This window comes from Molossus molossus, unplaced genomic scaffold (genome assembly GCF_014108415.1).
Source record: "Molossus molossus isolate mMolMol1 unplaced genomic scaffold, mMolMol1.p scaffold_m16_p_6, whole genome shotgun sequence".
NCBI lineage: Eukaryota > Metazoa > Chordata > Mammalia > Chiroptera > Molossidae > Molossus > Molossus molossus.
Genome location: NW_023425399.1, coordinates 59,223,905 through 59,246,029, shown reverse-complemented (window position 1 = coordinate 59,246,029; position 22,125 = coordinate 59,223,905). Strand labels below are relative to the sequence as shown.

Below are 22,125 nucleotides of genomic sequence, written 5' to 3'. Positions count from 1 at the left end.
CCTGACAGGAGATTGAACTCACTCCCTTGGCTACCTGGTTAGGGCAGTCTGTGTTTTTTTCTATCTGAAGTGATCTCTTGTAGACAGCATATGTAAGTGTCTTGTTTTGTTATCCATTCAACCTCCATATATCTTTTTCTTTTTCTGTTTTTAATCTTCATCTGAGGACATGCTTAGACAGGAAGGGAGGAGGGAGGCGGGAGAGAGAGAGAGAGAGAGAGAGAGAGAGAAAGAGAGAAAGAAACACCGGTGAAAGAAACATCAATTGGTTGCCTTCCGTAGGTATCCAACTGAGGATCAAGCCTGCAACCCACATTGTGCCCTGATGGGGAATCGAACCTGCAACCTTTCAATGCACGGGTCAGTGATCAACGAGCTGAGCCACTTTCACTGGGCCTCCATATATTTTTTTATTGGAGCATTTAATCCGGTTGCATTTAAAGTAATTGTTGATGGGTGTGTATTCATTGCCATTTTATTATTCATATTCGTTACCCTTTTTTCCCTTCTCAAAGAAGACCCTTCTGTTACATTGGTGGGATGTTAACTCAGGACTCAGGACCAGGACCTCAGTACCCTGCCTCCCAGATCTCCAGAGCTATGCCACCGAGATCTTCTCTTTATGGTTCCATATGCCTTTAGTTTTCTTTCTTCTGCCAGAGCTCAGGGTGAATTACCAAGAGTGAGCTCCTGTGCTTTGGCCCTTTAGGAGAGCACCTGGGATTCTAGCAGGTTTCCTGTTTATTTTTACTGCCAGATGCTATGCAGGCTCTTCTTCCCAGCTCTGGTTCTCTGGTTTTGGGGTCTCGTTTCCTTAAAGGGGACTTTTGCAGCCGCCTGTTGTTTTTTTTAATTGTTGTAATTTTGGTCATTTTTTGTTACTAGAAATTGGTAGTTCAGCCTGGCCGATGTGGCTCAGGGGTTGAGCATTGACCCATGCACCAAGAGGTCACCAGTTCAATTCCCAGTCAGGGCACATGCCCAGCTTGTGGGCCAAATGCCCAGTGGGGGGCATGCAGGAGGCAGTTAATCAGTCTTCTCTCTCATCGATGTTTCTCTCTCCAAAAAAAAAAAAAAGAAAGAAAGAAATTTATACTAGTTCATATATTGTCAGAGTAAGATCAGTTTTACCATTTGTGAGTCAGCTACATTTTAGAAGATAACAAGCAAACTCTATTCTAGTACTTACCATGGGCAGCCAATTAGGCAGGATAAATAAAAGCTGTCTTATTCTAAAATACTTTTCTTGCAATGCCTACTACACATTCTCCTACTGTTGTCTAGTGTTAGTGCTCAGTGCTTTTACATGGTTGCACAGTCTCTTGTATCAGACACTTTGACTTTCTTGGAAAATTGCCTGCTTTCTCACTCTGGAGTCTGCACATGTTGTGTATACTCTGTGCCTACCTTATCTGTCTGGGAAACATCTTCAAGACTAGACTCCAGCCCTGGCCGATTTGGCTCAGCAGTTAGAGCGTCGGCTTGCAGACCAAAGAGTCCCGGGTTCGATTCCAGCCAAGGGCACGTACCTCGGTTGTGGTTCATCCCCGGCCCCGGTTGGGGTTGTGCGGGTGGCAACCAATCGATGTGTCTCTCTCACATCAGTGTCTCTTTCTCTCTTTCTCTCTCCCTCCCACTCTATCTGAAGATAAATGTAAAACAAAACAACAAAACAAAACAAAAAAACTAGACTCCAGTCTCCTTAGGCTAAGTTATATGCTTCTCCTTCTCTGATTCCTTACCCCTCTGTATTCTTTTATTAGCATATTAGTCACATTGTATTATAACTGTCTACTTGTTTAGGTCCTTGAGGGTTGCCTCATTTTTCTTTGTTTCCCCACTATCTGCCTGTAGGTCTGAGACATGTTAGATAACTAAGTGTTCACTAAACAAAAGGATACTGCTTCCCTTTTAAAGTATCAGCACTTTGGTTTATTCCAACTCCCTCATTCACCACGAAGGAGAGACTAGTCCAAAATGAGGTTGTGACTTACGTAAAGTTACCATACCCATCAGTGACATAGCTGGGACCCAAATCTAGTCCTTGTGATTCTCATTTCAGCGTTGTTCTAATTTTCCAGTGTGACCATCTACATTGCTTTCTTCTTATGATCTTTTGAGATTAATGGCACTGAGGGAATCATTTAAATTTTTGATAGCAAGGAGCGAATGGAATGTGTTATAAAAGATAGGGCCATTTTGGTACTGGAGACCTTTAAGACAGTATCTGGGATCCAAAGATAAGACTGGATTTCCAAGTCCCCTGAAACTATGTGTGTGCGTGTGTGTGTGTGTATGTGTGTATGTGTGTGCATGTGTGCTTAGTTATTTAGTTTAACGATTCCATAACTTTTGTCAGATTCTCAAATCTCTGCGACTTTTCAAAAGATAAGGACCACTGCTGTAAGGGAAAGGAGCCTTGGGAATGGTGCCCCAATAGGGAATATGTAACTAGAAGTCACACTGTTTTGCCTTTGACATACGTTCTGTAAGTTACTGATACTTACAATTATTAAAATCCAGATAGTTGCATTTGTCCCCTAGCTTTTCTGGCTTGACTTGTCTAATATCTTAATTTTAACAAAATATCTAACAATTTTTTTTTTTTTTGCTTTTCCCTGATCATTACTATCCACAAAATTCCCTATTTGCAGTTGGAGAATTAATGTAACTCTTTCAGTCTCCTGGTGTTCTATCTCCCTGCCAGTTCTCTTTGTTCTTTGCTCATTCTCTTTCAGAGAGTAAACTAGAGATATGGACAGATAAGATCTAGAAAAGCAAAATTAGAATTAAACTCAGTGCTCTTCACTTTATCAAATAAGTATATATATATTATTTATTTTCCCTGGAACTTCCTATCTAGATTCTCTTTGCTCTGTTCCCTGTGGTAGTTCTACTTAATGCTCCATTAAAGTCGTTATTTCTTGTTGATAAGCTTTTAGAATCAGAATGTTTAAACCAACTAGTAAATTTGAGCTTTTGATAATACCCTCCATTACTTTGGATAATAGCGAGTAGCCATATACTAAGTTAGTTCAACATATACAGTTTAAAACATAGCAGCTGAGCCCTGGCCAGTTTGGCTCAGTGGTTGGAGCGTCGGCCTGCGGTCCAGAGAGACCCTGTTTCGGTTCCCTCTAAGGGCTCATGCCTTGGTTGCAGTTTGTCCCGGACCCTGGTTGGTCATGCGGATGGTGGCCGCTTGATGTGTCTCTCTCTCCCTCCCACTCTATCTGAACAAAAAATGGAAAAAAAAAAATGTCCTCAGGTGAGGATTAAAAAAAAAAAAAAAAAAAACCATAGCAGCTGATAGCTGAGGAAGAGATACAGTTCAGCAGATTAATTTTGAAGACTATAATTTCAGATCCTACTGTTCTGAGTAGAATACTAAACTTTTCTGTTACATTGTTAATTGAAATGATGTTCTGTCTTGCCAGGCCATTGTCTGAAATATCTATTAAAAATTAATGTAGTGCTATTTTATTATTATTTTTTAAATCCTCACCTGAGGACATTTTTTTCATATTTTGTTCAGATAGAGTGGGAGGGGGGGGGAGAGAGAGAGAGAGAGAGAGAGAGAGAGAAATATCGACGTGAAAGGGACACATTGAGTGGTTGCCACCCGCATGACCCAACCAGGGCCAGGGACAAACTGCAACCGAGGTATGTGCCTTTAGTGGGAACCGAACCTGGGTCTCTCGGAACTGTAGGCCGACGCTCTAATCGCTGAGCCAAACCGGTGTAGTGCTATTTGAAATGTATTTAATGTAGTGCTAATTTAATGTTCTATTTATAGTAGAGTAATAGTAATGGTTATAGATCGAAACACCTTTCAGCACCTTTAAGATGAAACCTGTGAAAGAGAGAAATGTCCACATACATAAAATCCTCCAAAATAGGTTCCTTAAAGAGTATTTGAGATTGATGACCTGCAGGAAATAAGTCTGGTCAAGAAACTGATTTAAGATTAGGTACTTGTACTATGGATTTCTGGTATCTTGTTCAGTGTGATAGTTTCATGTCTTCTTAATCTTTCACAATCCAGCATGTCTGATTTAATATACTCTTTGTTCTATCAGTTTCATTTGGTTAATGTTACTCATTTGAAACTTTAATTCAAACTGCTTTCATTCCTCTGAAGAAAAATCTCATACTGAATTATTTTATTTCTTTTTTTACTATATTTGAACAGTTTTATACTCTGAAAGCTATCAGTTCCTCTTAACAGTTTACTTACTAGTGCTTCTAGGAATTCCTTAAGTGGGTTGGAGTAAGGTCGTATGACTCCTAGAGTGTGTGCCACCACTGTGTTCCTAGTCAAGGGCTGGTACACTGGGTAACCTTAGAAAATTGTAGTCACTCCATGACAATAAGAATTGCTTCTGTGCTGATTTATATTTTAACCAGTGAAGTTACTAAACATATTCACATTTCAAATCTGAAAGTTTTTATTTTTTTAAATATCTTTTGCTGTAACTTAATTTCCATCATTGTTGGGGTGAAATAGTTGTTTCATAATACTTTATTATATAATATTAAATAATAAATTTGAACTTGGTACATATCTTTGTTCTGTGTAGTGCACAGAAAACTTCATATCCTTGTTGTACTGTGGTGTATTCTACCTTGAACTGTTGTGATGGAGCAGCAAATAAGAATTAGGAGATTAGAGAAGAGTTATCTATTAATTTTATAAGAAAAAGCTAGGACTTTAAGATAATCCCAAATCAATAAATTTTCTACTTGTGGGAGAACATACCTAAATTTTTTTCTTTATATTTAAGGTCCCTAATTGAATCTTGAATTATATGATGGTTAAGCATTTACTTCCTTTTATTATTTATTTATTTATTTTTTATTACTGATTTCTGAGAGAGGAAGGAGGGGAGAGGGAGGAAAAACATTGATGTGACACATCAATTGGTTGCCGTCCTCATGCGCCCCGACCATGGATTGAACCCACAATCTGGGTATGTGCCCTGACCTGGAATCAAACTGGCTACATTTTGGTGCATGGGAGAACACTCCAGCCAAGTGAGCCACACTGGCCAGGGCATTGTTCACTTTCTTTTATTAGTCAAATGTTTGTGCATGTACTCTGTCTAAGATATTGTGGAGGGACACAGTCAAGTATGAAGCTAAATATCTTGCATATTTCAAAAACAATTATTTTAGATTGTTCAGGCTTGGTTATGACCCTTAATATGCCTATTGCTGGTTGGAGAGATAAGATTCCTGATGGAATAAGTTCTGCTGTGCATCACACTTCTCCTTGAGAAGCTCTCCTTTTTGAGGAAAAATAAAAGAACTAATCTTTAAAAAAAATTTTTTTTTAAGTCCTCACCCGAGGACATTTTTTTGCATTTATCTTCAGACAGAGCGGGAGGGAGAGAGGGGGGGAAGAGAGAGAGAGAAACATCTAATCAGGGCTGGGGACAAACTGCAACCGAGGTACGCGCCCTTAGCGGGAACCGAAGCTGGGACTCTCTGGTCCATGGGCTGACGCTCTAACCGCTGAGCCAAACCAGCCAGGGCTAAAAGAACTAATCTTGACTGAGCTCCTAGTTTGTATTAGGCATATGCCGTTTACTTGACATTCGGCCCTCGTTTATCGCGGTCAATCAGTGCCAGACTCTACCACAATAAATGAATTTCCGTGAAGTAGGATTCTTTATTTATATACTGTATGTGGATTATCTAAGAGGGCTACAAATAAGAACACTAAGACTCAATTTTTCCAAATTTATACTGCACTTAACTTTAGAGTCTGTTTTGTTTGTCATTTGAGGATATTCTTTTTATTGATTTTAGAGAGAGAGAAGGGAGAGAAAGAGAGACATTGATGTGAGAGAGAAACATTGATTGGCTGCCTCTAGCAGACACCCTGAATGGGGATCAAACCCACAACCTTGGCATGTGCCCTGACCAGGAATCAAACCCACAACTTTTTGGTGTATGGAACGATGTTCCAATCAACTGAGCCAGCCAGCCCGGGCAAACTTTAAAGTCTGTTTTTTTGAGAAACAAATAAGTAAGTAATTTGGTTAGAATTACATGAACATGGCAAAAATTAAAACACCACAGAAGGGTATATAGTGGAACCACAGAAGGGTATATAGCGGAAAAGTAAGTCACTGCTCTGTTTTCCCTGTTTTTTTTTCTGTGGGCAATCACTATAACCAGTTTTCTTCCCAGAGATACTTTATACACATATAAGCTGTCCCCTGCCTGCTTCCTTTCCTCTATCCATCTATCCCACGCCTATGAAACAAATATTAGTATACTGTTTGCACCTTGCTTTTTTCACTTAATATATATCGGAAATCCTTCCATATAGAGTTCATGTGTTTAAATAGCATTCTTATTTGGTTACTCGTCTGTAATGGACATGTAGGTTATTTCTACATGTCCATTAGCTATTGAATAATGCTATAATGAGTAACCTTCCAAAGAAGTTGTACCAGTGTACATACACTTCCATTTATAGTTTAAGAAAGTGCCTGTTTTCCTATACCTTCATCTACCCAGTTATGTTATTAAACTTTTTTTATTGTTTTGAGAGAGAGAAATAAACATTGAGTTGTTGTTCCACTTATTTATGCATTCATTGGTTGATTCTTGTATGTGCCTGACTGGGGATTGAACCTGCAACCTTGTCATATCTGGATGACAGTCTAACAAACTGAGACCTGGCCAGGGCTAAAACTTTTGATTTTTGTCTAATAAATGAAAATGGTCTTACTGTAGTTATACTTTGCAATTCTGTCATGAATGAAGTTGAATAGCTTCTCTTATTTCTGAAAGCCAGTTGTATTTTTTTTCTCTTTTTGGTATGTAGGAGCTTTTTACTTATTAAGGAAGTTAAGCCTTTGTCATATATTGTAAATATTTTTTAAATTTATCATCTTTTGACCTTGTTTATGGTATTTTTATAAGAAAATTTATTTATTTATTTTTTAATCCTCACCCGAGGTCATTTTTCCATTTTTTGTACAGATAGAGTGGGAGGGAGAGAGAGGAAGAGAGAGAGAGGGAAACATCGATGTGAAAGGGACACATCGAGTGGCTGCCACCCGCACGACCAACCAGGGCCGGGAACAAACTGCAACCAAGGTACATGCCCTTAGCGGGAACCGAGCCCAGGTCTCTCCAGACCGCAGGCGGACGCTCCAACCGCTGAGCCAAACCGGCCAGGGCAGAAAATTTAAATTTTTATGAAGTCATATTTATTAGCGTTCCCCCTTTTTTTGTTTTTAATCCTCACCCAAGGACATTTTTCAATATTTTGTTCAGATAGAGTGGGAGGGAGGGAAGGAGGTAGGGAAAGAGAGAGAGAGAGAGAGAAACATCAACGTGAAAGGGACACATTGAGTGGTTGCCACCCACACAACCCAACCGGGGACAAACTGCAACTGAGGTGTATGTGCCCTTAGCGGAAACCGAACCTGGGTCTCTCCGGACCACAGGCCAACGCTCTAACCGCTGAGCCAAACCGGCCAGGGCTCCCCCATTTTTTTAATCCTCACCTGAGGATATTTTCCATTTATCGTCAGACAGAATGTGAGGAAAGGTGGGAGGAGGGGACAGAGAGAGAAAGAGAAACATTGATGTGAGAGAGACACATCGATAGGTTGCCTCCTGCACGACCCCAACCAGGCCTAGGGACTGAACCTCAACCGAGGTACATGCCCTTCACCAGAATCAAACCCATGACTCTTTGGTCCCTGGGGCAACGCTCTAACTGCTGAGCCAAACCAGCCAGGGCCATTAGCCTTTTCTAGTTTTTTTGTGTGCTATGGCTTAGAGAGGCCCTCTCTTCTATAATTACAAACATTTTTCTCCAGTGTTTTTAATACAGTTTTATGGTTTCATTTCTTTTATATTGAAATCATTGTTGAAACAGGACTTTATTTTGGTATAAGGAATGAAGTAAACATATCAATTAAATTTTTTGTAGTAAAATATGTATAACAAAGCCTGACATTTATAAGAGTACACTTCAATGTCATTACAGGGGTGGGCAAAAGTAGGTTTACAGTCGTGAATATGTGAGTTAATCTTGTATTATTTTCCATATGAACAACTGTAAACCTACTTTTGCCAGCCCCTGTAATTCCATTTACAGTGTTGTGCAGTCATCACCAGTATTTCCAAAACCCTTTCAGCAACCCAAACAGAAACTCTGTGCCCATTAAACAGTAGCTCCCTGTTTCTCCCTACTCCTAGCCCCTCATAACCTCTACTGTATATCTCTGTGAATTTGCATATTCCAGGTACTTCACACAAGTGGAATTATACAATATTTCTCCCTTTGTGTCTGGCTATTTCACTTACCATAATGTTGTCAAGGCTGAACCATGTTGTAGCATGTATCAACTTTAATCCTATTTATGGCTGTCTAATATTTTTTGGCGTGTATGTACCACCCACATTTTGTTTATCTATTCATCTGGTAACGGACATGGGTTATTTCCTCCTTTTGGCTATTGTGAATAATACTGCTGCTGTGAATATTGGTGTGCAAATATCTGTTGGATTCCCCATTTTAATTCTTTTATATTTGGATCTAGAAGTGGAATTGCTGGGTAATATGGTAATTCTGTGTTTAGCTTTTTGAGGAATTGCTAAACTGTTTTCCACAATGGCTGCAACATCATTGCCACTAGCAATGTTCAAGGATTCCTATTTCTTTACATCCTCACTAACTCTTGTTACTTTTCATTTTTAAAATTATAGCTCGGCTGGTGTGGTTCAGTGGATTGAGCATCATCCCATGGATCGAGAGATCCCACTTTGATTCCTCCTAGCCCATCATTGTTTCTCCCTCACTTCTTTCTTTCTCCCTTCCCTTCCCTTCCCTTCCCTTCCCTTCCCTTCCCTTCCCTTCCCTTCCCTTCCCTTCCCTTCCCTTCCCTTCCCTTCCCTTCCCCCTTCCCCCTTCCCCCTTCCCCTTCCCCCTTCCCCCTTCCCCCTTCCCCCTTCCCCCTTCCCCCTTCCCCCTTCCCCCTTTCCCCCCCTTTTTTTTTTGTGGTACGTGCCCCTAGCGGGAACCGAACCTGGGACTCTCTGGTCCGCAGGCCAATGCTCAACCACTGAACCAAACTGGCCAGGGCCTATGTTTCTATCTCCCTCTCTCTAAAAAAAAAATCAATAATAAAAAAATATATATATATTTTAAAATCCTTACTCAAGAACATTTTTGCATTCATCTTCAGATAGCGCAGGAGGGGAAGAGGGAAGAAGAAGAAGAGAGAGAAACATCGATGTGAGAGAGACACATCGACTGGCTGCTACCCACATGACCCCAATGGGGGCTGGGGACAAATTGCAACTGAGGTATGTGCTCCTAGCAGGAACTGAACCTGGGTCTCTCTAGACCAGGGGCTGACACTCTAACTGCTGAGCCAAACCAGCCAGGGCCAATAAAAACGTATTAAAAAATTATAGTCATGCTAGTAGGTATAAATTGGTATCTCATTGTGGTTTAGATTTGTATTTCCCTAATGACAGGATTGTTGAACATATTTTTTTTTTTTTTTTGGATTGTTGAGCATATTTTTTTAATGTACTCATTGACCATTTATATATCTTTGGAGAAATGTCTGTTCAAGTCTCATTTGCCTTTTTTTTTTTTTTAATTAAGACTATTTTTTAGAGCAGTTGTAGGTTCACAGCAAAATTGAGCTTAAGATACAGAGATTTCCTATATATCCTCTGCCCTTATACATGCATAGCCACCCCCATTATCAGAATACCCACCAGAGTGGTATGTTTGTTAAAATTGACTAACCTACATTGACACATCATAATCACCCAAAGTACATAGTTTACCTTAGGATTCTTTCTTGGTGGTATGCATTCTATGTGTTTGGACAGTGTTCGCATATCCATCATTACATCACACAGAATATTTTCACTGCCCTAAAAGTCATCTGTAGTCTGCCTATTCATTCTTCCCTCCTACCACCAAACCCCTGGCAACTACTGATATGTTAATTGTCCTCAAATATTTGCCTTTTCCAGAATGTCATATAGTTGGAATCATACAGTATGTAGCCTTTTCACATTGGCTTATTTTACTTAGTAATATGCATTTAAAGTTCTTGCATGTCTTCATGGCTTGATAGCTCATATCTTTTTAGCACTGAATTATGTGTGTGTGTGTGTATGTGTGTATTTTATTAATCCTTACCTGAGGATATTTGTTTCCATTATTTTTTTTTTTTTTTTAAGAGAGAGTGGAAGGGAGGGAGAGACAGAGATAGATAGAAAGAGACAGAGAGAGATGTCGATGTGAGAGAGACACATTGATTGGTTGCCTCCTGCACGTGCCCCAGTTGGGGCCAGGGATCAACCTATGTGACCTTTTGTTGCAAGGGCCGATGCTGTCATCATTGAGCAATGCCAGCCAGCACAGCATTGAATATTTTTTTGTCTACATGTACCACAGACTATCCATTTCCCTGCTGAAGGGCATCTTGGATACTTCATAGTTTGGCAGTTATGAATACATGCTATAAACATCCATGTACAGGTTTTTGTGTGGATATAAGTTTTCAGCTCCTTTGGGTAAATACCAAGGAGCACAATTGCTGGATCATATGGTAAGAGTACGTTTAGTGTTGTAGGGAACCTCTAAACTGTCTTCCAAAGTGGCTGTACCATTTTGTATTACCACCAACAATGAATGAGAGTTACTATTACTATTGTCTACATTCTTGTCAGTATTTGGTGGTGTTATTGTTCTGGATTTTGGCCATTCTAATAAGTGTCTTTGCCTATTTGTCCTTTTGTTGTTGAATTATAGGAGTTCTTTATTTTTCCCCCCCTTAGTTGATTTTAGAGAGAGAGGAAGTGAGAGGAAGAGATAGAAACATCGATGAGAGAGAACATCGATTGGCCGCCTCCTGCATGCCTCTCACTGGGGATTGGACCCACAACCTGAGCATGTGTCCTGGCCAAGAATTGAACTGGTGACCTCTTGGTGCATGGGTTGACGCTCAACTACTGAGCTACACCGGCCGGACGAATTGTAGGGGTTCTTTTTTTTTTCTTTTCTTCATTGATTTTTTAGAGAGAGAGGAAGGGAGAGGGAGAGAGAGATAGAAACATTGATGAGAGAGAACATCTATTGGTTGCCTCCTGCATGCCCCCCACTGGGGATTGGGCCCACCACCTGGGCATATGTCCTGGCTGGGAATCGAACTGGCGACCTCTTGGTGCATGTGTTGATGCTCAACCACTGAGCCACACCAGCCGACATAGGAGTTCTTTATATATTTTGGTTATTAATGCTTTATCAGATACATGATATGCAAATATTTTTTCCCAATGTGTGTGTTTTCTTTTTACTCTATAGTGTTATTTGAAGCATAAAAGTTCTTAATTTTGATGAAATCTAATTTACTATTCTTTTGCCACCTATATTTTTGATATCATAAATTAAGAAACCATTGCCAAATCCAAGGTCATGATCTATTTTTTGTTGTTGTTTTTGCCTGTGCTTTTAGTGTCTTAATTTGAGAAATCTTTGCCAAATCCAAGATCATGAAGATTTTCAATCCCTGTGTTTCCTTCCTTCCTTCCTTCCTTCCTTCCTTCCTTCCTTCCTTCCTTCCTCCCTCCCTCCCTCCCTCCCTCCCTCCCTCCCTCCCTCCCTCCCTTCCTTCCTTCCTCCCTTCCTTCTTTCTTTTTTATCCTTACCTGAGAACATTTTTGCATTTATCTTCAGATAGAACTGGAGGGAGGGAGGGAGGAGGAGAGAGAGAGAAACATTGATGTGAGAGAAACATAGACTGGTTGCCCCCCACACGAACTCAACTGGGGACGGGGACAAACTGCAACTGAGGTATGTTCCCTTAGTGGGAACCGAACCCGGACTCTCTAGTCCGCGGGCTGACATTTTTACCACTGAGCCAAACCAGCTAGGGCTCCCTGTGTTTTCTTTAAAGAGTTTTATAGTTTCAGGTCTTTGATCCATTTTTAGTTAATTTTTGTGTATGGTATATGGTAAAGGTCCAACTTCATTCTTTTTTTTTTTTAATCCTCACCCGAGGACATTTTTCCATTTTTTGTTCAGGTAGAGTGGGAGGGAGAGAGAGGAACAGAGAGAGAGAGAGAGAAACATCGATGTGAAAGGAATACATCGAGTGGCTGCCACCCGCACAACCGACCAGGGCCGGGGACAAACTGCAACCGAGGTACGTGCCCTTAGCGGGAACCGAACTCGGGTCTCTCAGGACCACAGGCGGGCGCTCTAACCACTGAGCCAAACAGGCCAGAGCCAACTTCATTCTTTTGCTGTGTGGATATCTAGTTTGCTCAACACCAGTTCTTGATTATACTCCTTTCCACATTGATTGGTCTTGGCCCCCATGTTGAAAATCAGATGATCACAGATGTGACGGTTTATTTCTGAACTCTATGCTATTCCACTGATTTCCACGTCTGTCTTTATGTTGTGCCACACTGATTTGATTACTGTAGCTTTATAATAAGTTTTGTAATTAGGAAGTGTGAGTTCCCCAACTTTGTTAGTTATTTTTCATGATTGTTTTGGCTATTCAGGGTCCCTTGAAATTGCATATGAATTTTGGGATGAGTTTTTCCTTTTTGCCCAAAATCGTCATTGGAATTTTGATAGGGATTTCACTGAATCAGTATATAGCTTTTGATAGTTTTGTCTTTTTTGGAGGTCATCTTAAGTCTTCCAGTCCATGAACACAAGATAGAATGTCTTTCTATTTATTTAGGTTGTCTTTAATTTCTTTCAGCAACTTTTTGTAGTTTTCAGTGTACAAATCTTTCACGTTCTTGGCTAAGTTTATTCTTATATATATAAACATGTAAATACATATATATATATACTGTTATAAATGGGATTGTTTTCTTAAATTCCTTTTTTGGATTGTTTGTTGCTAGTGTATAGAAATACAACTGATTTTTGTGTATTGATTCTTGTTTTGCAACTTTGGTGAATTTGTGTTTTAGCTCTAACAGTTTGTGTGTGTGTGTGTGTGTGTATTCTTTTTTTTTTTAATCCTCATCCGAGGACATTTTCCCATTTTTTGTACAGACAGAGTGGGAGGGAGAGAGAGGAAGAGAGAGAGAGGGAAACATCGATGTGAAAGGGACACATCGAGTGGCTGCCACCCGCACAACCAACCAGGGCCGGAGACAAACTGCAACCGAGGTACATGCCCTTAGCGGGAACCGAACCCGGGTCTCTCCGGACCGCAGGCGGATGCTCTAACCGCTGAGCCAAACCGGCCAGGGCTGTGTGTGTATTCTTTACAGTTTTCTACATAATAAGATCGTGCCATTTGTGAATAGAGATTTATTTCTAATTTGAATGGCTACTATTTCCTTTTTTGCCTAGAACTTCCTGTATTATGTTGAACTGGTAAAAGTGGGAATTAATTTTTTTCTAAATAACTGCTTGTTTTTATCATATTTTTTGTTAACTAATCCATCCCTCTTTCCTGTGTCCCTCCCCTCCATTTACAGTGCCATCTATATAATTTGCAGAATTCCTATGTGTATTGGGTGAATGAAGCATGAACAAATTCCTCCATAATTATCCCATTTCTTGCATTTCCCTCTCTCATGTACTACAAGTTTTTTGCTGCTTATACTTCTTGCAAGACATCAGTTATTCATTCTTTCATTTCTTTATTTTATTTTTTTTCTATTTATCTTCAGATAGAGTGGGAGGTAGGGGGAGAGAAAGAAAAACCTATCAATTGGTTGCTTCCCACATGACCCGGACCAGGGCTGGGACAGAACCGCAGTGGGAGGTAGGGGGAGAGAAAGAAAAACCTATCATTTGGTTGCTTCCCACATGACCCAGACCAGGGCTGGGACAGAACCGCAACCAAGGTACATGCCCTTGACCAGAATCGAACCTGAGACTCAATTGGTCCACGGGCTGGCACTCTAACCGCTGAGCCAAACTGGCCAGGGCCATTTCTTTATTTTTTATGTACTCACATCTTTGTGACTTTGCACAGGCTTTTTTTTTCCTCCTTGGACTCGTCTTTTCCTAGTTCCTGCTCATTCTTCAGGTCTGTTCATGCTGGGTGCTCTTCCTTCACTCCCTTAGGCTAAAATAAATTCTCTTCTTGTGTGTACTTTAAATATGTGCATACTTTTCTGATGGCACTTATTAGACTAGCTCCTTGATAGTCTCAAGGGCTAATTTGAAAATTCAAAGGGCTAATTTTTTTTTTTTAAAAGAGAAAGTTGTCAGGCACAAATAGAGAAATAGCAGTGAAAAAAAAAATTGACGCAGAGAACAGTTATAGAAAATGAAAAGCAGGTGTAATTTTTCGGGTCCCTAATCCTATACAGTAGAAGCTTTTTTTGTTGTTCTTATTTATCATTAAATGTCTAAAACACAGTGATGAGAAAAAACCTGCATTATTATTTAACACTAGAGGGAGGTTTCACCCACATATTTGAGTCTTAGGGGATTTTGATAGCAAACAGTGTGAGCATACACAAAACTTGGCTAAGGGCTGATGCCTACACTTTCTTTCTGTAAAGATGAACAAACCAATGTTAGATATATGAAAAAATTCAGCACTACAAGAAAAAAAATTAATTGAGTCATTTAAAGCCTGTGAAATAGTATAAGAAATAGAGAAAATTGCAATTCAGATTCCCAAAATAACAAAAGCAGGTTATAAAAAGAAAATAAACTGAGACTAGGAAAGAGTTCTTCAAATTGTAAGACATAATTGTTAAAAAAATACAGGAGTCACTAGCCAGATAGTGTAGAATACCACATTAGCTTAAGAAAAATCTCTCAATTCAGAAAAAAAGATTTTAAAAATGAATGTTATAAAAGAACATTTAAAACACATGACAGTCTTAAATCTGTGATAAGAGTTCCTGAGAGAACAAAGGAGACTAAGATGAAATGGTGGAGGAATATCTCTGAGCTGAAGAAAGCCTTGAAGTTCAAGATCAAAGGGGCCCAGCAGGAGTGGCTCAGTTGGTTGAATGTTGTCCTAGGCACTAAAGGGTTGCCAGTTCGATTCCTGGTTAAGGCACATAGCTGGGTTGCTGGTTTGATTCCCCATCAGTATAGAAGGCAGGCTGATCGATGTTTCTCTCTCACATTGATGTTTCTTTCTCTCTCTCTTTAAGCATGTCCTTGGATGAGAATTAAAAAACAAAAAAATAATACTAATGAAAAAAGGATAAAAGGGTATCACAAAGTCTTGACTTAGGAAAAGCATAAAACCCTAGGTTCATCCTGATTAATTTTCTAAGTATTCAAGATAAAGAAAAAACCCTGCAACGTAGAAAAAGAGAACGAATCAGATTTGCATCATACTTATGTACTCTGACATTGTATGCCTAAGTATAATGAAGAAATGTCACCCAGGTACTGTGAGAGAAATGGAATAGGTAAAGAAAGTAGGTTTGGGCACTGAAGCCAAGTGAAATGTAGTATTAACTCTAAATAATTATAATTATAGTTATGAACCTTACTGTAAATGTTAAGAAATTTTTTAAATAATTAAAAAATTTTAAATATGGATTCAGCCCTGGCCGGTTTGGCTCAGCGGTTAGAGCGTCGGCCTGCGGTCCTGAGAGACCCGGGTTCGGTTCCCGCTAAGGGCGCGTACCTCGGTTGCAGTTTGTCCCTGGCCCTGGTCGGTTGTGCGGGTGGCAGCCACTCAATGTGTCCCTTCACATCGATGTTTCTCTCTCTCTCTCTCTCTCTCTCTCTGTTCCTCTCTCTCCCTCCCACTCTACCTGAACAAAAAATGGAAAAAATGTCCTCCGGTGAGGATTAAAAAATAAATAAATAAATAAAAATAAAAGAAATAAAATAAAATATGGATTCAAATTTCTAGATTCTTTAAAGAAAATATGAGGCTGTAGGTAGAGGAAATTAAAATCTATAGTACAATTTCCATATTGATAGATACTTTTACAGTAGTAGAAAAATGTGGTTTTACAGAATTTTAAGATAATCCTCATTAAAATAGAAATGTTATTTTTACTTCTAAATTATTAAAGAGAAAGAGAAACAAAGAAGACTTAATTCATAAAGCAAAAAAATAGAGGGGAAAGGAAATAAGGAAGCAGCAATCATTACTGATCTTTTACTAGAAAACAGCAATCTTTACTAATCACTTTTGGATGAAAGAAGAAATCAATGCATACTGCCATTAGAGACTAGAAAATACTGTAATGAGATGTAATGGTATTCTAAACTTATAGGATTTAGCCAGTCTTGAAAGCAAGAAAAAGAGTATTAATGAATTAAGCATTTCATTCAAGCTAGAAAAATAACAATAAAATGAAACAAAGCTTTAGAATGACCAATCTAATACAAATGAAAGGCAGAAATAAATGAGTTACCACCCTCCTCCCAATTTTAATAGGTAGTAAAAATTCGACCTACGATTATAGTCCCAAAATTCTAATATATCATTAATGGATATCAAGTAGAAATACTGTATAAAACACCATTCCAAAATTTATTCTGGGAATATAAAAATGGTCAGTATGAGGGAATGTACTACTATAGGGTGGGGCAAAAGCAGATTTACAGTTGTTTGTATGGAAAATAATACAATAATAAAAAAGAATACAAGAATAAACTCTTTCTGCATAGCCATACCTGTAACCCTATTTTTGCCTCACCCTGTTTAATTAATTCTTATTGATTAGAGGAGGAGAAGCATATAGACATATTGATATCAGTCAAAATAGCAACAAAACATTTTAAATACTTAAGAATAAACTTAAGAAATGTGTCAGGTTTATTTAAAAAGGCAACAAGGAAGACTTAAATGGAGAAATGTACCCATGGAAGAGTTGGTATTTTAAAGAAGTCGTTTTTCAAAGAAAGAAAGAAAAAAATCGGTTCTCCCTAAATTGTGTATGTATTTTTTAAAGAATCAGCTTAAAGATGATTTTATTTTAAAAATTATTTTGATTAATTTATTTTGTTACAGATGTTTCTCCTTTTCTCCCCATTGACCCCCTCCTCCCAGTCTCCCCCCTGTGCTATCCCCAGCTTTGTTGTCTATATCCATTAGTTACGCATACAAGAAGATTTAAATTTAGGGTTCATCTGAAAGAGTAAACACTCTAGAAAAATCGAGACAACTTTTGAGGACAAAATAAAGATAGGACTTTAGTCCAACTGGTATTGTTGAGAATGAGGCAAAGCCTCAGCCCCCAACCTTTCTTGCGAGATATTGGCAAAGTATGCTTCTTGATCCAAGAGGTCCATTTATTTTTTTTTTAATCCTCATCCGAGGACACTCTTTTGCATTTATCTTCAGATAAAGCAGGACGGAGAGGGGGGGGGGAAAGAGAGGGAGAGAAACATCAATGTGAGAGAAACACATAGACTGGTCGCCACCTACTTGACCCCAACAGGGCAAGGACAAACTGCAACCAAGGTACGTGCCCTTAGCAGGAACCGAACCCAGGACTCTCTGGTCTGTGGACCAACGATCTAACTGCTGAGCCAAACTGGCCAGGGCAAGAGTTCCATTTTTATTTATTTTTATTTTGTTAATCTTCACCGAGGATATTTTTTCCATTGATCTTCAAAGAGAGTAGAAGGGAGGTAGGGAGGAGGAGAGAGACAGACTGACAGGCAGAAACATCTATTGATTGCCTCCCACATGTGCCCTGACCAGGGCTGGGATGGAACCTGCAACCCAGGTACATGTCCTTGACCAGGAATCAAACCTTTTGTTGCTCAGGTCAACACTCTAACCATTGAGCCACACTGGCTAGGGCAAGAGTTCCATTTTTAGAGGGTTATCAAGACTGAAATTTCTCTAAGGTCATACAAGGATATTCATCACATCATTTTTAATAATTGTGAAGTTTTGGAAATCTAATTGAGGCAAAATAAATTATGGTGTATTCTATAACAGAAAGGTTCTACATTCAGTAGTCATTAAAAATGATGGTGGGGTGTGTATTGACAGGGGACAATATCATGCTATTTTAAGAGATTAAAATAGGTATATAAACTGTGTGCCTGTATACTCTATTTTTATTTTAAAAATTTAAATTAGCCTGGCTGGTATGGCTCAGCAGATGGAGTATCATCCCATGGACTGAGAAGTCCTGGTTTGATTCCCAGTCAGGGCACATGCCAGGGTTGCCTGCTCAATCCCTAGTAGGGGGCGCGCAGGAGGCAGCTGATCAATGTATCTCCCTCACATCAATGTTTTTTTCCCTCTCTCTCTAAAAAAATAACATATTTAAAAAATTAAATTAAAATGTATATTAATGTCTACTTATCCATAAAGTAAAAAATGTCCAAAAAATTTAATTATCTCTTGGTAGTGGATAATTTTCCTTTTTGCTGATCTATGGAGTCCCAAGTTCTGACTAGTGAATATATATTAAAATTTTTTCTCTTCTAGCAAATTACATATAAAAAATCCAAGTAAAGCACTCTGTTGGCCACTTAGTATAGAGACAAACAGCTGTATTTACTTAAATAATCCCCTGGGGTTGTAATTGTGTTATTGCCCAGTATATTAATGTGTGCGACGACTCATGAAAAGGTTATATGACATTCTGTATATTCTTGTTTTGGGAACAAACACATAATGCCTTTTAGAAATATTTTCATTAAAATTTTAAATATTTTGCACTTTTAAAAATAAGTATCTGTTATTGGAAATTTTATTTTTGGAAGAATACCTGATAAGGTTAGCTGAATAAAATTTTAGCCCATTAGGGTTAATAAGCTTGAAAGGGAAATTTTCAAATGATGTGAGAGAGAAACATTGCCTGGCTTCCTCCTGCAGGCTCCTACTAGGGATGGAGCCCGAAACCCAAGCATGTGGCCTGACTGGGAATGGAACCCTGACCTCTTGATGCATGGGTCGATGCTCTACCACTGAGCCACACTGGCCTGGCCTAATTTCTTGTCTCTCATACTAAACATATTTTTTGTATCTTTTTTTCACTACACAGTATATATCTTTGAGATTGTCCATATCAATGTATTTTCATGGTTCCCACATATTCTACTGCATTGATGCATTATAACTGATATCACCAGCTTATTACTGAAGGACATTTCAGTTGTCAGTTTTTCACTATCATGTGGAATGAACATCCCTGTGTATAATTCCTTGCACACAGGTATATGACTATATGTTATATAAATTTTGGCAGTGAAATAGGTGGGTCAAGTTTATGTACTTACTAAATTATTCTAAAAAGGTATTTGTCAAAAAAACTTTTTGGTGTTCACTTTCTCAGTAATGTGTGAGGCTCTTTTTCATTCTCTCTACGTAGTGTTAATCAGAATTTTTATTCTTGCCAATTTGTTTTCTGTGCACTTGATGCAGAAGAGCTATCAACAGAATAATTGTTTTAGTGTTACTTTAAATTAATATTTTCCTTTTATATCAGTTACTGATTTGCAATATAAAATTACCTATTATACCACTTTGTAGTGTTTTAATTCTACATATGGCGTTTGAGGTTATACAAACAAATATAAGCCTATACTTGAATGTGTTTAATTTTACATGTAAAAATTATTTGACATTTGGAAAGTTTTATAATATGTGGAAATGTTTGAAGCTCTTTTGCTTTTCAGCCAGTCACAATAATTTATTATAATGTACTTTCATGGAAAAATAGTTGAAACTGAAAGATAACATTTTTGACCAACTTATTATATGAGGTTGGTATAACTTTGATACTAAACTTGAATAAATCATATGGGAAAAGAAAATTAGAGGTAAATCAACTTAAAATGGATGTATGCATGTTAATTAAAATAATGGTGGTGGTATATCTAGACAATGGAATGTTAATTCAGCACTAAACGGAAATGAGTTATCAAGCCATGAGAAGACATGGAAGAACCTTAAATGCATATTATTAAGTGAAAATATGCTATTGTAATTCAACACATTACCAGATTAAAGGATAGAAGCTATATGGTTATGTCCATGAATGCAAGAAAAACACTGAATAAAATTCAGTACCTATTCATGGTTAAAAAAAAACAAACACACACATTTATCAAACTAGAAATTGAAGGAAACTTCTTTACCTGCAGAGGGTATCCACCAGAAACCTAAAGCAGTATTTCACTTAGTGGTTAAACCTTGGAAGCAATTCATTCGAAATCGGGGGGGGGGGGGGGGGGGGTATTTCTATTTGACTGTGAATAGGAGGTCCTAGCCAATGCAATTAGATTAGGAAAAACAACAACAAGAGGCATGAATAAATAAGAAATATGAAATATAAGGAAGAGACAGAATTATCACTGCTGCTGTTGAGAAATTCAGAACCAGCTACAAAATACTAGAGAGCTCAGCAAGATTGCTGGAAGTGACAGTAGACTTTACTCCCCAGTATCATTTAAGGAGATACCTAAACTTTTTATGTATCCCTACCATAGAACTTTGACTTTTTATCCTCTCTCCTTTTGCTGATTTAGTTCCTGAAGTGTACACATTTGTTTGTGGTCTCAAGTGCCTTTGCTTGTTGGTCTAGGGAGGTCAGAGAACAAAGATTAATTCTGCTTAAGCTCTGTTCTCTGCTTATTGCTTTAGGCTGCTGGTCAACTATTTCTCCTGTGCTGTTGCTACTGCATGTAGCTAGAATGTGGTTACAGTATACAACATAGCCATTTGAGTTTGAAATAACATGAGTCCCAAAATGGGGCATAGACTGGAATTGATTTGTTTCTGATTTATTTTTCCATATTCAGGTTATGAATTTTCTACACCCGAAAAAAAATTTTTAAAAAAATTTGCTCAGCGGTACAGTGTCAGCCTGCAGTCCAGAGAGACCCAGGTTTGGTTTCCGCGAAGAGCATGTATCTCGGTTGCGGTTTATCCCCGGCCCTGGTTGGGTCATGTGGGAGGCAGCCACTTGATGTGTACCTTTCACATTGATGTTTCTCTCTCTCTCTCTCTCTCTCTCTCTCTCTCTCTCTCTCTCTCTCTCTCTCTCTTTCCTCTCTCTCCCTCCCACTCTATCTGAGCAAAAAATTAAAAAATGTCCTCGGGTGAGGATAAAAAATAAGTAAAATAAATTTTAAACATGGATAATTTTTGTTAGGTTTTGTAGCTCTAGTTTGCATGATTCCATATTATATTGGTGTTTTCATTTAGATTACTGTTTAGTTTTCAAATAATATATTAATAACAGAAATAAATAGCAAATTTCTAAATAAAATTTTTTAAAAAGTCATCAGCAATATTTGTAATGTATGTACAGTGTGTGTTTCTGTTTCTCTGTGTGGCAGATGTATTTTCCAGAATGGCTGTACTAACATATTTTGTATCCCACGTGCTCTTTGTACAATGTGACTGAGATTCCTCCCACTGAGAAGTGGTCTGTATTCCCTTCTCTTGCATCTTTGAAGGTCTAATAAGTAAAAACATGAACTAAAAAGTTAACTATTCTAGGGCTGGCAGGGATGGGGGCAGGCAAGGCAACCCACAGTAAGGACATTCATCAAGAAATTACTTGAGCCCTGACCAGTTTGGCTCAGCGGCGTTGGCCTGCGGTTTGGAGAGACCAGGTTTGGTTCCTGCTAAGGGCAAGTACCTCGGTTGCAGTTTGTACCCGGCCCTGGTTGGGTCGTGTGGGTGGCAGCCACTTGATGTGTCCCTTTCATGTCAATGTTTCTCTCTCTTCCTCTCTCTCCCGCTCTGTCTGAACAAAAAATGGACAAATGTCCTTGGGTAAGGATAAAAAAAATAAATAAATAAAATAAATTACTTGAATTGCCCTGGCCGGTTTGGGTCAGTGGTTAGAGTGTCAGCTCGTGAACCAGAGAGTCCCAGGTTTGCTTCCTGCTAAGGGCACATACCTCTGTTACAGTTTATCCCTGGCCCCGGTTGCGGTCGTGTGAGTGGCGACCACTTGATGTGTCTTTCTTGCATTGATGTTTCTCTCTCTCTTCCTTCCTCTCTCCCTCCCGCTCTTTCTGAAGAAAAAAAAAGAAATTACTTGAATAATTTATTTATGCTTAATTTATAGAACTATCTGGTACCTAACTTTTAAAATGCTTTTTCTCACATGTGGTAGTGTGAACAAAAGCCCAAATTAATTTTTGCTGTTAATGCATACTCTTTTTTGGTTGTTTGTCTTTTC

General features: G+C 38.7%; 1 protein-coding gene across 5 annotated transcripts in view; it reads left to right on the top strand.

Moving 5' to 3' along the window:
• PTPN2 (protein tyrosine phosphatase non-receptor type 2) overlaps positions 1–22,125 on the top strand; it is a 124,543-nt gene that overhangs the window by 9,920 nt on the left and 92,498 nt on the right. The gene's annotated exons all lie outside the window — the stretch shown is intronic.